The 16,029-nt window shown below is 48.2% G+C and overlaps 1 pseudogene; it reads left to right on the top strand.

Annotated features, from left to right (window-relative positions):
• Window positions 1-3,341: 3,341 nt before the first annotated feature.
• On the top strand, window positions 3,342-4,049 carry LOC138568900 (zinc finger protein 391-like; annotated as a pseudogene).
• Window positions 4,050-16,029: the final 11,980 nt, after the last annotated feature.

Genomic DNA, 16,029 nt, shown 5'->3' with positions numbered 1-16,029 from the left:
AGGCTGATATATAGAGGTGTATGATTGTGCTGGTACTTCAGGTTGGGAAGGCTTTACTGTTATCTGTGTGTTACCATACTGACGTTCATATGACAATACAAAGTGTGCACCTGCTGAGGTGCAATGTGTAAGAGTGAAGCAAATGCTGTTGGGTTGCTAGAATTGTGTAGCCTACAATACAACAACACTGCACTGTCTCAGTAACAGGCAGAACACTACGACAGTATTGCACTTACTTTCTTGGATGTGAAGAGTACCTTTCTTCTGGGTTCTATTTTCCACTTGAGACGCCACTGGCTTTCAGGAGACTATTATTCAGTGTAATTGCGAAATAAAGAAGTTAGTACATATGTGTGTTAATGGCACAGTAATTGCAATTGGAGAACACATTATTTAAAATTGTAGGAGGATTTGTTGGCAAGAAGAGTTAGTGTGTGTGTGAAATTGCACATCATTGTATATGAATGGGGACTTGGGAGCATCAGCATCAATGATATGGGGGCCAGTGGTGTAGTTATAGGTGTGTCCGATGAGGTGCACATTTGCATGTGTGTGAGTTGCTGTTGCACTATTTGGTTTGGAAATGGATTAGTGCAAGTCGAAGTAGGGTGAGAAAAAGGCTCCGAAGGATGTACAGATTGGAAAGGAGAATGTTACCATGTGTGGAATTCCATTAACTTTCCCGTACATGGATACTTGCTACATGAGTGCAGAAATCCTTTCTGTTATTTGATTTATTTATCCACATTTAAAAATGGCACTGTTCCCAATGTACAAATGCCGTTGATTTCTATGCTGTTTAAGCAATGGTGCTTCGTGTCAATTGTGAAAGTATGTACTTGCTATGGTTTGTTAGCATACGTGCAGTTTCCCTTTTCTGTGTACATTCTGGACATGTCACATAGGACCTACCACTTTAATTTGCTTTCAAAAAGTTTTCAATGTGGTTTTCCTTTTTTCATTTACAAATACATCAGAGAGACTGGTGGTAAAATGGAAAAATTAGGTTTGAAACAGTTATGCAAGTGGGCACTACAAGAAAGGTTTGCAAGCACATAGTATTGTAAGTAAGTGCCACTGATGTTAGTAGATTTGGTAAATGACAGTATGATTGTTTAGTAGGTTATGCAAGGTAAGTGGCAGGCACCCTGTTCACATGCATGCAATCTATGTATTTGCTAGGCTTTGGTAAGATACATGATATGATATGGCATTTATAACGCGCCTATACTCAAGTGTTTCAAGGCGTGAAGTTTTCCTTGCAGTTTCCTTTTCTGTGTGCATTCTAGGCATTTTATAGTAGGCTTGTTAGTGGGGGAAGTGGTTGTAAAAATGACAGACGGAAAGAAGAGATTAACAGTTTGCACATTACAATGAGTGATATGGGTAAAAATAAAATCTTTGAAATCACACAGCATTGTAAGTGCCACTTGATGGTAGGAGATGGGACAAATGGCATTATGCTTATTGAGTACACTATGCAGGTTAAGTGGCAGGTAACCTGTCCATATGCATTTGTAAAAGAGTTGCAATATATGCATTCCTGTAGGTTGTGTTGATGGATGCAGATGTGGATGAATCTGGAAGCAGAACTCTTGGAGAGTGGTACAGTACTTTTTGCTGTAGGTGCTTTGCAATCACAGGAGACCTGTACTCGGAGTGTTGAACAGTAGATCTAAATTGCTAAACTGTGATCACAGAGTTGGATGTAGAGTTCTTGGATTTGATTGGTGGATAATTGTGTGACTGCTTAACAGTAGCCAATGAGGGAGTGCTGCAGAGAGTGACCTGGAAAAGGAAGAAGGGCTGCCCCTGTGTTATGGGGTCTGTGGACTCCGTAGTAGTCGTGTACAGGGAGTTTCACATCTGGGGCTTCTCAGCATGCCTGGCATGGGAGTGTAATGTGGGGATTAGCCAATCAAGCGTTAAAGGTGTGCTTTACAGGAAGGGAGGGTTATACTTTTTTTCATTGCTGTGTTGGTTGTATGGTGATGATGGCAGGAGTTTGTGTCTGGGTAGTTGGAGATATTTCCGTTGCTGAATTGGAAACATATGCAAAATAAAGAGGTGTTTCTAGATTTTGGATTTCGAGGCATGGAGGTTTTGTGTTGGAGTGAGCCTGGATGCAATTTGGATGCACTTGTTTCTCTCTGTAGAACAATTTATACTTTTGGTAGTCTAGATATCTTGTTGGTGAACTGTGGAGGAGAGTAGTTGGGGTACATCAGTGCCCCAAGTTTGATTCCTTTGTTGAAGTTCTTCGTGGAGAGAATAATGCAAATGTTCCCGTGTGCAAAGGTGGTGTTATCTCAAATATTACCGAGAGCACATTGGAACCAACCAAAGGTGTTGAATCCCCAGCAAAACCTTGGAAGGCGCCATGTGAATAAAGGCATGGGTGTAGTTATTCGGCAGGAGAATGTTTTTCTGCAGTGACAATATTGACTCTCTTACTGTGCAGTGTTTTAATGCCAATGGAGTTTCACTGTCCATTCTGGGGCATGCCGTTGAGAGGCTGATATAAGGAGGAAAGGAAGATAAAAAACAAAAAATACAAAATAAAAGGTGTTTTTTAAGCACCTTTTAAAAAATGCTCTTTTCAGAGCCACCACTAAAGAGGAACTCTCCTAACCTGGCTACATTTCTGTCCCCACCCTCGCGAATTGCACGATATGTCCGCGTACACCACATTAGTCCGCGGATTGCACCTGCCACATCCAGGGCTTTTGAGGCTGGCAGGCATGGAACTGGGACTCTGGAGGCCAGGGGATTGGTCAATAAGGTTTACCGGGTGTGGTGTGCAAGGAGAGACTGTGGCAGAAGGTCTGTTTGCTGAAAGGAGTGCAGATGGCTATGGTTGTGTCTTTCAGGAGGCAGTTTCTGGATTTTGGCAGACTAGTGGATACATTGTGTGAAAAAGTGTGGATACATTGGTTGCAGGTGTATGCAAAGCATTGTGGAGTGGCTGCACATTTTGGACACCGTCATGTGGATGTGCATTGGTGTGGAGTGCATGTAATTAAGTGGCTGGATTTGGTTCCTCTTTGAGCCACTTTGGTGACACACCATCATCCAGACATTATTATTATTCATTGTGGAGGGAACAGTTTAGGACATGTTACCGGAATCTCACTGAAGTTAGCGATGAAGGAGGCACATGGGAAAGTCATGGGGCCTCATTACGACCCGGGCGGAGGACCAATAGCACCATGGTCCATGCTGGTGTCCGCCATGGCGGAATGGGGGATTACCACCCCATTCTGAGGTTGGTGGGGCGGTAATTCCCCATGCCGCCATGGCCCTTCCCCATTCCCATTTTTGCCCCATAGCGCTCAATGGGAATGGGGAAGGCGCTAATAACTGTACTTACTAATCACCAGAGAAGACATACATGTGAGACTCCTCATGTCTGCACAGAATGTGGGAAAGGGTTTGCAAAGAAGGAACATCTTACTATCCACCAGAGAACACATACAGGTGATAATCCTCATGTCTGCACAGAATGTGGGAAAGGGTTTGCTCAGAAGGGAAATTTTACTATCCACCAAAGAACACATACAGAGGAGAAACCTCATGAGTGCAGTGAATGTGGGAAAGGGTTTGCTCAGAAGAGACTTCTTATTAGGCACCAGAGAACACATACAGGGGGGAAAACTCATGAGTGCACTGCATGTGGGAAAGGGTTTGCTCAGAAGGGAGCTCTTATTAGGCACCAGAGAACACATACAGGTGTGAAACCTCATGAGTGCACTGAATGTGGGAAAGGGTTTGCACGGAAGGAACCTCTTACTGTCCACCAGAGAACACATACAGGTGAGAAACCTCATGAGTGCACTGAATGCGGGAAAGGGTTTCCTCAGAAGGGAGATCTTATTAGGCACCAGAGAACACATACAGGTGTGAAACCTCATGAGTGAAGGGAATGTGGAAAAAGCTTCAGTTTGAACAGTCACCAGTGTAAACATGCACATATCAGTTTTAGTGTAGTGAATGTGAGAAACACTTCAGTACACAGGATGGTCTCATTCGCCCTGAGAGGGGACATGTAGTTGGAGAAATCTCCTCTACAATTGAATGTTCAGAGAGGAGGAGGTGCTTCTTCGATGGGTCTGAGATTGGCTATTGGATTTAACCAACCATAATCAGCCACCATTTATGTGCCAAAGGAAACTGGGAGCAGCTGTGGAGGCCGGTGCTTCACAGTTTTAGTAAATAGCCAATCTCAGACCCATCGAAGAAGCACCTCCTCCACAGCTGCTCCCAGTTTCCTTTGGCACATAAATGGTGGCTGATTATGGTTGGTTAAATCACTGCTGTTTGAAATGCGTCCCTTCTGGAATATTCTGAAAAGAGACTGAACCTTCTGTGTTAAGATACCCATCCTATGGAACACTGTGCCTAAATTAATGGGCACCAACATTTTGAAAAAACGTTAACTCAGTGGTTGAATCAATAACTATAGACCCTCATTGGATATATGGGGAAAACTATTCCATGATCTGTAGAGAAGCTGTAAAGAATGAATGGCTAGGTTCAAAGAAGCGTGAATTATAAAGTTACAATTTTCCTATTACTTAATTTAAAAAATGCCTCTACTCGGAATGAGAATTACATTTTTTTACACGCCCATAAAGTAATTTTACCTTCAGCTTAAAAGCATGGGGATTAAAGCATTCCAAATTTAAATTATCTGGAGCCCTCCTTAACACACTGGGAGAAAGGTGTATTCTCACATGGCTAATTAGAATAAACCTCGCACAACACACGTGAAAAGGCAATGTTCACTGAGGGGAAAACACGGAGAATGAAATGCATAAAACTGGAATCTCTAATATTACTCCATGAAAGTTGGTTTCTATGAAATTAATGCCATCCTGGCTAAACGTTGCAGCGTTTCACTTTTTCAACAAATGCTATGGCACTATAATCTCCTCACCACCCCCTCTAGTGTCTTACGCCATTTCTTATCTCTGGTGTAACACTCTTCTCTTCAGGACCCCCTCTGGAGTATTACACTATTGCCTATCTCTAGTGGAACACTCTTCCCATTTGGACCCCCCTAGTGTATTACGCTATTGCCTATCTCTAGTGGAACACTCTTCTCCTCAGGATCCCCTCTAGTGTATTACACTATTGCCGTTCTCTAGTGGAACACTCTTCTCCTCAGGATCCCCTCTGGTATATTACACTATTGTCTATCTCTAGTAGAACACTCTTTTCCTCATGATCCCCTCTGGTATATTACACTATTGTCTATCTCTAGTGCAACACTCTCTATTCGATTAGTAATTAGTTCCATGGCCTGGGATTGGTATATGGAGGTTCAATTACATGTCAACTGTCGAAGTGCTGTTTTAAAAGAATTTGGTGCTCATTACGAGTCTGGCGGTAGCTGTTCCGGTAAAACCGGCAGGCTGCCGCCGAACCCGTAGGGAATTACCGGCACCGGACTTGCTGGAATTACTGGGGCATTACAGCACCAGTGATCTGGTAATTCCGGTGCCGGCAATTCTGTTACTCCCCATTCCCATGGAGTCCTGTGGGACTCCACAGGAACGGGGACCGCGGAAACCCTGGCACCATGTGGTAATGGTGCAGGTGTTTCCGCAACAGTCTGCGGCCGGGTAGCGTTACGGCCGCAGACTTGTACTTTGCCGATCCGGAAACAACAGTGGTTGCGGGCTTAACGCCACCATTGTTTCCGTACCGGCAAAGACGTAATCAGGGCCATTGATTTGCTGTGAAGGGCCTGGAAAAGATGCCAAGTTTTCCAGTAAATTATATGTTAATGTATTTAAAAAGGGTGACATTCTATGAATAGACTAGAAGGGCAAATGGAACAAAATTATTCACCGAGCTGTGAGGCAATAACACACATGCAAATTTGGAAATGAAATGGGGCATTTGGTCTAAAATGAAAGTGTTGTGGGTGTAATGATATCATAGCCGTTCCCTCGGAATTCCAAGAAGGAATAGTGGACAAACATGTTGACCAACTGAAATTTGTCCTGGATAAGCTCACATGCTGAATTTAAACTTTACTTACCTAACTGAATTAAATAATGATTAAAAGAATATTGAACTTCAGCTAATGTGTCACTGTTAACATTGAAAAAGCATGTTAGTGGGACCTCTATTTGTATGTTAAATCTATTTCTTTATTCTGGGTTTACTTTGGAATAAACTGCTTCCTGGAACAGAGGCGATTTATTTATTCTGAGCAGTGCGGTGGCCATCTGGGTTTTAAATAACCCAATTGATCTTAATATTAAAAGTGCTGTAAGTCTACATTTATTCAAACCCAACCATTAAGGTATAAATGACAAAAACACAAAAAAGTAGTTGACTCCATTTATATCAAAATGTACTTCAATTTACCATGAGATTTAGGGAATGACTGATTCACTAAATGGTCTTCATCCGTTTAGAACCTTTACAACGTTATCCTTTTTTACATAAAGGTGAAGGCTGGGAAAGAAGATATGCGTGATTGTATCAGGTTGGTGATTAGAACAAACATCTAAGGGTGTTGAATTTTGATTGTCGCAGATGTCCTATACAATTTACGACTCTCACCTCAATCTGACCAAATCTTAATATTGGGTGGTTGGTTCTGTAGTCTTCGATGAGCACACATTTAGTAGTGCGTCCCCAGCTATCGATCACAAGACTACATTTGAGGCAAAGTGGTATTGGTCGTATGCAACATTTTGTGTGAATAGATCAGACCACATCTGTTTCAACTAATACCAGTTGATTCATCCACGTATTTGTACATATGTTTCTTCATTTTTGTATTTGTACGTGAAATGAAAATGTTGAAATGTCTAAATTATTTATTGACAGCCTTGTAAGTCATTAACTCTTTTCATGCAGACACATGCCACTATTAAAAGATTTGCAGCGGCTGCCAGTCAATTCTTACGATCGATAGATTGTGTTGTATTAGGACCATCATACTCACAATTGCATCTCTAAGGAAGCAGATGCCTTCTAGTAGCGCATTGAAGCACCCCCCCAAAAAAACGAATGGCCAGTAAGTCCAAATGGTCGGCATCTACCCTCCTCAGCTAACTTCTCCCCCGAAGCCACTTCCTTGATAGCCTCCTTCCTAGGAGATCGATCCTTTAGAGTATTAGCAGAGAATGCTAGCACCCCACCAGCACCTATTACTTGCGGTGTGCCTCAAGGATCCTGTGTGTCTCCTACTATGTATACCATATTCACGATTCCTATATTTGCTCTCCTGGACTCTATTGGTATATCTTATACAAAGATATACAAATAGAAACACTTGTGTATAGGCGCGTTACAAATGCCATATCATATAATATCATATCATAACTATGCTGATGACATGCACATTCTACTTCCCCTCTCCGGCAACTACCACAAAGACTCCACTACCCTCAACTCGGTATACATGACCATGCAAGCCTGGATGGCCACACACCGGCTACGCCTGAACGATGAGAAGACGGAGATACTTTTGGTGGGCCCACCTCGGTGGTCTGGAGGCTAGATCCTCCATACACCACCTTTTACATTGACGGTATCCTGATCTCTATCTCTCCTTTTGTGAAAACCCAGGGAGTAATCCTTGACACCACCCTATCTCTCTCACAAGTCAGCGCCATCGCCTCCTCTGCCGCTTACATGACTCAGCTCATCAACGCCTCCATACCTTTCCTATCCTCGAACAGCTGCCTTTCCGTAGGCTCGAGGCTTGACTATTGTAACACCCTATTTCAGCATACTTAGAAAATGCAGGTTATTCATAGCAAAGCACTACGTGCAGCTCTGAACATTCCCAAAGCTGAACATATCACAGCAGAAAGAAGAAAAGCCCATTGGCTACGTGTCCGTTAACGGATTCACTTCAAAACTCTGTCCATCACGCACAAATGATTGTCCAAGAATGCCCCCACCATACTCATCTAAAAAAATCCTCCTCCTCCAGACCCACCAGAGCAGCTTATGCCCACCACATTTCCCAGCCAAATTTAAACAGGCCAAAGCTGGAGGCTGTAGCTTCCCGGCCATTGCAGCCAAACACTGGTCCCTTCTCCCACCTACTCTGCGAGCAGTACATTCTTATTGGACTTTCCGGAGAGCTTTACAAGCTTTGATGTTCACCTAATATCACCTTCTACCCAAAGTACACTGCAAGGCCGAACTATCCAGGTTCTGGACCCACATTGCATGTAACATACTGCTTGGACTATCTTGAAAGTAACTGGCGATTTAACAGTGCCTTCATACCTTAGGGCTTATCGCGCTCTATAAATGTAAAAATAAATAAAACTATTACGCTCCTTCGCTCCACTCCAGTATAGTCCCTGGGCTCCCCAACCTGCACCCATCACAGTCTCGGGGCTCTCCAAAAAGCAACCCAAAGGCGCCCCCCACGCCAATAACTCCAGGGCCCCCCACATGCTCCAAAAATATATATATATAATCCCAGTCCCGTTTTGTTCCAGCGACTGAATTCAAACACCCTGGAAGCACACTCTGGAAAGGGATAGAGAGCACGCTTCCAGTGTGTCCATTTCCTTGGTCGGCTACTCCCACTGAGACTAAGGGCCTCATTACGAGTGCAGCGGTAAGGGGTTAACGGCTGCCGCTAACCCCTTACCGCCGCATTCCGAGGTCCCTTAGCGGGTCCCACTAAGGCCGGCTGGTAAAACTATTTGCGGGCCCGTTATTAGCAAGGTTGGAATGACCCGGAAAGTCCCCATTCAGAGAACCCGGCCCCGGACATGAGTTTGGAGGCAGCCATGGTGCTAATGGCACCATGGCTGCCTCCAAACTCGTAATGAACCCCTAAGTCTGGACCGTACCACTGAGCATGTGTGGCAGGGAGGGCATGGTAGGATGGGATATGCACAAACATGCATTCCTCCATTTAAAAATGTTTTGGGGGAGCACCCTTTTTTATTTATGGCTGGGCGCCCCACAGTTTGAAGACCTCTGTTCTAGACTTACCTAGTTGTGTGATATTTGTGTGAGGGCAGTCGACTTGCCGGAGGAATTCCATGTGTCAGTGTCATGTGTGGCAGAGATTACATCTCCATGCTTAACCATTGACTGGCAAAGCTTCCCAAAGGTGATGGCAAAGGTGCCTGAAGTGTTGTGTGAAGCCCACGCTCTGTAAGGATCTATACTGGTTCCCAAGCACCTTTTATTGCCCTCATGCGATTGTATACCATGAAGCTAAGATTCCTGAATCATACGTTATGTCACTTTTACCACTAACATACATGAAGCGTATGTGATGTGACGTTTACCACTAACATACCTGAATCATAAGTTATGTCACTTTTACCACTAACATACATGAAGCATATGTGATGTGACGTTTACCACTGACATATCTGAAGCATATTTATGTGACGATTACCACTAACATACCTGAAGTACATGTGATGGGACTTTAACCACCAAGCATGGCTTCCCTTCCTTTCATTTAATCCCAGAAGTTGCTGTCATTGGCTTCCCAATCTGGATAAAGCTAAAGGTTGCCTGAACATAGATATGATCTAAACAAACTACAAGAGATGAGGAAACATACAGACTAGGAGGGTAATTCATAGAATTTCGCTGAAAAGTGTCGCAAGCGGCTGGCGCAGAGTGTCTGCGTGCGATTGACTGCGCCAGGCACGTGCGCTAAAACCGATTTCCGCGCACAGCGTATTCATGGATTTCATGCTCCCAAACCAGCCGTGGCGCAGAGTATTGCAGCGACCCTGCAGCAGCGCCAGTAACGCCCCCAAGAACGCCCTTGCGCAAGGAAAAGCCATCAAAATCGCTAAATCATCGCAAAGGGCTGCGCTAACCCTGGACCAGTTTACAGGGCTGCCAAACAAGGAACGCAAAGCGGGTAACGTGCATATCAGGGGTACACGTGAAGTCATACACGCGATTAGCCAGGGTACGTGTATTACAGGGGTACGCGGGAAGTTAAACACGCGATTGGCCAGGGTACGTGTATTACAGGGGTACGCGGGAAGTTTAACACGCGATTAGCCAGGGTAAGTGTATTACAGGGGTACGCGGGAAGTTTAACACGCGATTCGCCAGGGTACGTGTATTACAGGGGTACGCGGGAAGTTTAACACGCGATTGGCCAGGGTACGTGTATTACAGGGGTACGCGGGAAGTTTAACACGCGATTAGCCAGGGTACGTGTATTACAGGGGTACGCGGGAAGTTTAACACGCGATTGGCCAGGGTACGTGTATTACAGGGGTACGTGGGAAGTTTAACACGCGATTGGCCAGGGTACGTGTATTACAGGGGTACGCGTGAAGTTATACACGCGATTAGCCAGGGTACGTGTATTACAGGGGTACACGGGAAGTTTAACACGCGAATGGCCAGGGTACGTGTATTACAGGGGTACGCGGGAAGTTTAACACGCGATTGGCCAGGGTACGTGTATTACAGGGGTACGCGTGAAGTTATACACGCGATTAGCCAGGGTACGTGTATTACAGGGGTACGCGGGAAGTTTAACACGCGATTGGCCAGGGTACGTGTATTACAGGGGTACGCGGGAAGTTTAACACGCGATTGGCCAGGGTACGTGTATTACAGGGGTACGCGTGAAGTTATACACGCGATTAGCCAGGGTACGTGTATTACAGGGGTACGCGGGAAGTTTAACACGCGATTGCCCAGGGTACGTGTATTACAGGGGTACGCGGGAAGTTTAACACGCGATTAGGCAGGGTACGTGTATTACAGGGGTACGTGGGAAGTTTAACACGCGATTAGCCAGGGTACGTGTATTACAGGGGTACGCGGGAAGTTTAACACGCGATTGGCCAGGGTACGTGTATTACAGGGGTGCGTGGGAATCATCACACGCGATTAGGCTGGGTGGGTCCTCACAGGTGTTCCCTGTACACCCTCCACGGCCCCTGCAGGCAGCCTACAAAACAGGGGACTACCCTGCACACCTGCTCATGTCCCCCTGCACCCCCACCCCCCAGCAGTGCAGGGGCAGCCTCCACCAGGCCCCCACTCATGTCTCCCACCACCCCCACCCTCCCGCCACCAGGGGCAGCCTCCACCAGGCCCCCACCCATGTCTCCCACCACCCCCACCCCCCCGCCACCAGGGGCACTCTCCACCAAGCCCCCACCCATGTCTCCCACCACCCCCACCAGTGCAGGGGCACCCTCCACCAGGCCCCCACCCATGTCTCCCAACACCCCCACCCACCAGCACTGTGGGGCACGTGGCCAGCAGGCAGTCAGGCAGCAGCAGATGGCAGGTGGGAGCGTGCTCAGGGCTCTGGGGGGCAGTAATTTGGCCTCCTGGCCAGGAGCGTGGTCTCTCGTGTGTGAACGCGTGGACAGCCTGATAGGTAGTGAAATCCCAGACGTCAGCAAAGGCCCTTAGCGCGTAAACCCGTCAACAGCATATGCGCGCCTATAGTCACCTGCACGTGCAGGAAATTGTTGCGTGACACGTCCCAGTGTCAAAGCGTGTGATTGGTGAAAATGGATGTACACGTAGAAGTGACAAAGCGTGTGATTGGTGAAAATGGATCTACACGCAGAAGTGACAAAGCGTGTGAATGGTGAAAATGGATCTACACGCAGAAGTGACAAAGCGTGTGATTGGTGAAAATGGATCTACACGCAGGAGTGACAAAGCGTGTGATTGGTGAACGTACACGCCGCGTAAGTGACGCTGTACGTGTGGGCCTGTATATAAGGTACATGTAGAACACCATTTCCTTGTACGTGCTTTTCGTGGAGAGCGAGTGGGTGAAATCTGTACTTCTTGTCGTTTCACACGCGATTTACTTCACGGCGTTTCCAGTTCGTATTCCCTGTTACCTCTGACAGCTTTTTCTCTTTTTTCTCTTTTACTGGTTTACCTGGGCCTGTTCCCTCAAACAGTGTCCCCTTCTACTGTTGTCCTGTCTTCTCAGACAGCGTACACATCTTCTTTTGGCGGGGGTTTAGCCAGCCAAACGCGCTCATTCTTCACGCTCTTTTACCTGGCAGACGGTGAGTCACGCACGTATCCAACTTCTGTGCTTGCCCCGTGTGTAGCCTACCCCTTCAGAGGTCATTCTAGGCTGCGTGTGACACGCATACGTTCATTCTTGTGTTACTTGGTGCCACAGCGTAGTGCAGGTTTTTCTTTCTGCACACGTGGTCTAGGAGGGGTTGCGTGCACGTCATCTCCCTTTTTTGGGCCTCCTGTGCGTTGCGTGACCCGTCATCTTTCCCCAGGGGTTACAATCAGCCGTGCTAGAGCACTAGGGTACAATTACCATCTGGTACCCAACCCCTTTGACCCCCAATTGCCCAGGACAATTGTCTACAGCCACTCCCATACGCATATTAATATCAGTGCCATGGCTGGGAGGCGAGGATTCCGTAAGGGTGGCAAAGGTGGAAGAGCCACAAGTGGTGGCCGTGGTGGATCCGGTAGGGGACGTGGTCGTAACTTGCAGGGTGAGCCTGTCCCCCCATGTGTGGAGGACCAGTCAAGGGCACCCATCATCCCCCCCCACCCCCTCCCCCCCTCCCGTAGAGGCTGAAGTGGCTGACACCATCCATGCTCAGCCCTTGTTGGACCAGCCCATTGTGGCACCAGACCTGGCTGACTCCATGGCTGACTTCCAGGTCAGCAGGGCTACGACACGTGCGCTGGTGCACGTTGATGCCATCATGCCACGTGGATCTGGGGCAGCAAGGTCATCTGCTGCACCAAGGAGGCAGGGCGGAGTGGCTGCAGGGGCAGCTGCGGCTCCATCCACCCCAGCCCTCACACACCCAGCCAGGACAGTGTCGGTCCTAGTCCATGCTGCTGACATTCCCCCTGACACCATCACACTAGAGCCAATGCCTGCACCAACTCCCATGCTGAGTGTGCAATCCCACACTCCTGATACAGAGTCCACCAGGGCTCCTGCCCCTAGTGTCCAGAGCGGCGCAGGACACTCCGGATCACCACCACCTTCCAAGCGGAAGAGGAAGAGTGCTCGTCCGGCACAGGCTGATGCCCCAGACACGGCTACACAGTCCGGCCCGTCCAGGAAGCCCAGCTTCACGGATGACGAACTGAATGCACTTGTCGAGTATGTGGACATGACAACGAGATGGTCATTGTTGCAGGATCCAAGACCACACCTGCACAACGCCAGGCACACTGGCAGACCGTTGAGGACATCGTAAGTGCCCTTGGAATCGTGAGGCGCACAGCCAATGATTGCTATAAGCGCTGGAATGACCTAAAGCGCAGGGCAAAGAGTAAGCTGGCCTCAAGTCATGCCGCAACTCTAGTGACTGGAGGTGGGTCTCCAGTAGTAGACATGGAACTCACTCCACATGAGTCAGTCGCTGGGACCTACGTCACGGAGGAACAGATCCAAGGCGTGGGAGATCTGGCTGATTACGAGGCATTGTCCGGTGAGTGCACATGCATGTGTGTGTCATACATGTGCATGGTGTGTGTGTGAGGGCTTCTGTTTGGGTGCCAGGTGAGAGTGTGTGCGCCTCAGTCGTATGGTTCAGCCATGTGCTTCATGCAATACTTCCTGCGCAGCTGCATTTGGCCATAGCAGTATCCCTTCTGCCAACAGTAGACATCTAGCACAACTGCACGCCAGTTGCCCTTGAAGTGTCACCTTGACACAACATATTTGCTTATTTTTCACTGTTCATTCAGTCAGTTTGTTTGCATTCCACCACTTTCACTAGGCATGTCGCTGTCCACTAGTCACATGTCTGACATGGGTATGGTAAAGTGGAGTGACTTTGTTACCTGGATATCATTTGTACACACATGTCCCTGTGCTATTTGACCATTTCAGACTGGCAGCTCCTGGTGAAAAATCTGACCTGTTAGAATCAGAAAAGCTATTACATGCGGGAACTGGACTGAATGAATAGGTGGTGCCCTCCTCTCCATCTTCACTCAATAGCAATGGTACATGCCATCTGTGTGATGGCATGTGTGTTTCACCTGCCAATCACAGGCCAATGTGTGATGCCACTGCCAGGCAGCATGCAGAAAATTTGTTCATCTTCCATCTTGGTGTCATCAGTGTGTGCCATTTGCCTGCACTTCATACGCAGTGAGGGTGCATGCATGGGAGGGTTTTAGTCATGTGGGACATGTGTCAATCAAGTACTGGTTCTCTTGCTTCTCAGCCCTCAATTTGTGCCATGGTGCTAATGCCTGTTTCCATTACTTTGTTTTCATGTCTTTGCAGGGGAAGACGCACCTGATACTGCTGGGGTTGTGGAGATGGTGCAGACCCAGGAGGTGTCCCAGGGCCGACCAACCACCAGTGAGGGACGTGGTGTGGTGGTGGGGGAGAACCCACAAGTGCTGCAGGTCGTGCTCTCAAGGGGTGTCTCTGGCTGCACCTCCCCCGAGCTGTACTCAGGTGTTGATTCGGATGAGACCTACGTGCCGTCGCTGGTGAGTGTTCCAGGGAGGGATTCTGTTCTGTCTCACCCACCTGCACCAGGGTCAGTACCCTCCATGGGGATGTCAGTGTTGGCAGCTACGCCTTCGGTGGTTACGGATGCAGGGTCACACTCCGCGACATCTGATCCTGTTCCTGGGCCAGCAGATCAGAGGGGGAATGCAGTCCTGCAGCCTCAGGCAGTGCCGGCACAGCAAGGCGCAGTTCGCCTTGCCCCAGACAGGTGTGGTGCCCGCCGACGTGGTGGCCGTACGCCACCCGGCAATACCGCATGGGAGCAATCCATTTACGGTATGGCTACCCAACAGGCTGCATCATCCGAGATGATGGCTCAGGCCATGGATAGGGTGGCCACTTCCATTGTCCCCCCAGAAAGGCTGATGGAGCGACTAGAGCAGGCAACCGACTCCATCTGCCAGTCACACAGGGAGGACATGTTGGGGTCCAACAGGGACAGGCGGGCGGCACTGGCGACTCTGCAGGAGGCCATCTCCATTGAGTCCCAGGGCCACAGGGAAGCCCTGAGGCAGGAGCTCCTACACCTCAGGACGACTCTTGTTGAGCTTGAGGCTTCAACACACCAAAGGACAGAACAGCAGCTGGAGCGTCTCACCCGTACGCTCTCAGCTGAGATGCAGGCAACGAGGGCGGAGGTCCGGGCATCCCGTGAGTTGTTGCATGGGGACCTCCGCACACTCATCCTCCAGAACCAGACCTACCACACCCGCATGCTTGCAGCCATGGAGGAGCAGACTAGGGCCTTGCGTGGGCTGCCTCCCATAGTGCAACCACCTCCGGATGCAGCTGCACAGGGTGATAATAGCGACAGCAGTGACACTCCCACAATAGGGTAGCCGTGTGGGCCATGAGCCCATGGAGGTGTTTTATCTTCCCAGGATCCACGCAGGTGGGTTCTGGTGTGCATCCTGTCCTCGGACCTCCTGGGTGGCCTCCCCAACCCCCCCGGGCCCATCAATGGCCATTTTTGATTGTTTCTTATTTTTATTTTTATTTTGATTTCTTTTATTCCCAATTTTTTTGGGACGATCTGTTGGCTCCGATCTGTTGGCTCCGATCTGTTGGCTCCGATCTGTTGGCTCCGATCTGTTGGCTCCGATCTGTTGGCTTCCGTGGTTCCTGTGGGCATACGCTGCATTGTGGCTGGGCACATGCAGGCTTGTAATGTATTTGGTTCAGATGCTTGGGTTTGAGTCACACACACCCCTCCTGCTTCCCGTTTCCATGGGCTTGCAAAGGGTGTGCCCAAGTGACAGTGAATTACACAGTGACGTTGGACTCCCATGAGCTGTGTGGCCAGTCTGTAGTCAATACTGTGTATACATTCATAGTGCATATTGCTGTTGTGTTGTACACTGCATGTTGCATTGATGTGTAACTCTTCTTCTGTGTCTACCTCCCAATTTGCAGGTCCCTTCCTCAAGTCCACACAAGGACCTCTAGTCTGGCGATGGGGACCATGTTGGCAGCAGTGCACCTACAACTCTACATGGCGCCAACACTGCACAGTTGGTAGTGGTGGGAGTGCAGGCATTTCCAGGTGGTGAGACTAC

Source organism: Ambystoma mexicanum, chromosome 2q, assembly GCF_040938575.1.
Source record: "Ambystoma mexicanum isolate Mex_15411 chromosome 2q, UKY_AmexF1_1, whole genome shotgun sequence".
Taxonomy (NCBI): domain Eukaryota; kingdom Metazoa; phylum Chordata; class Amphibia; order Caudata; family Ambystomatidae; genus Ambystoma; species Ambystoma mexicanum.
This window is presented reverse-complemented; position numbering and strand designations above follow the sequence as displayed.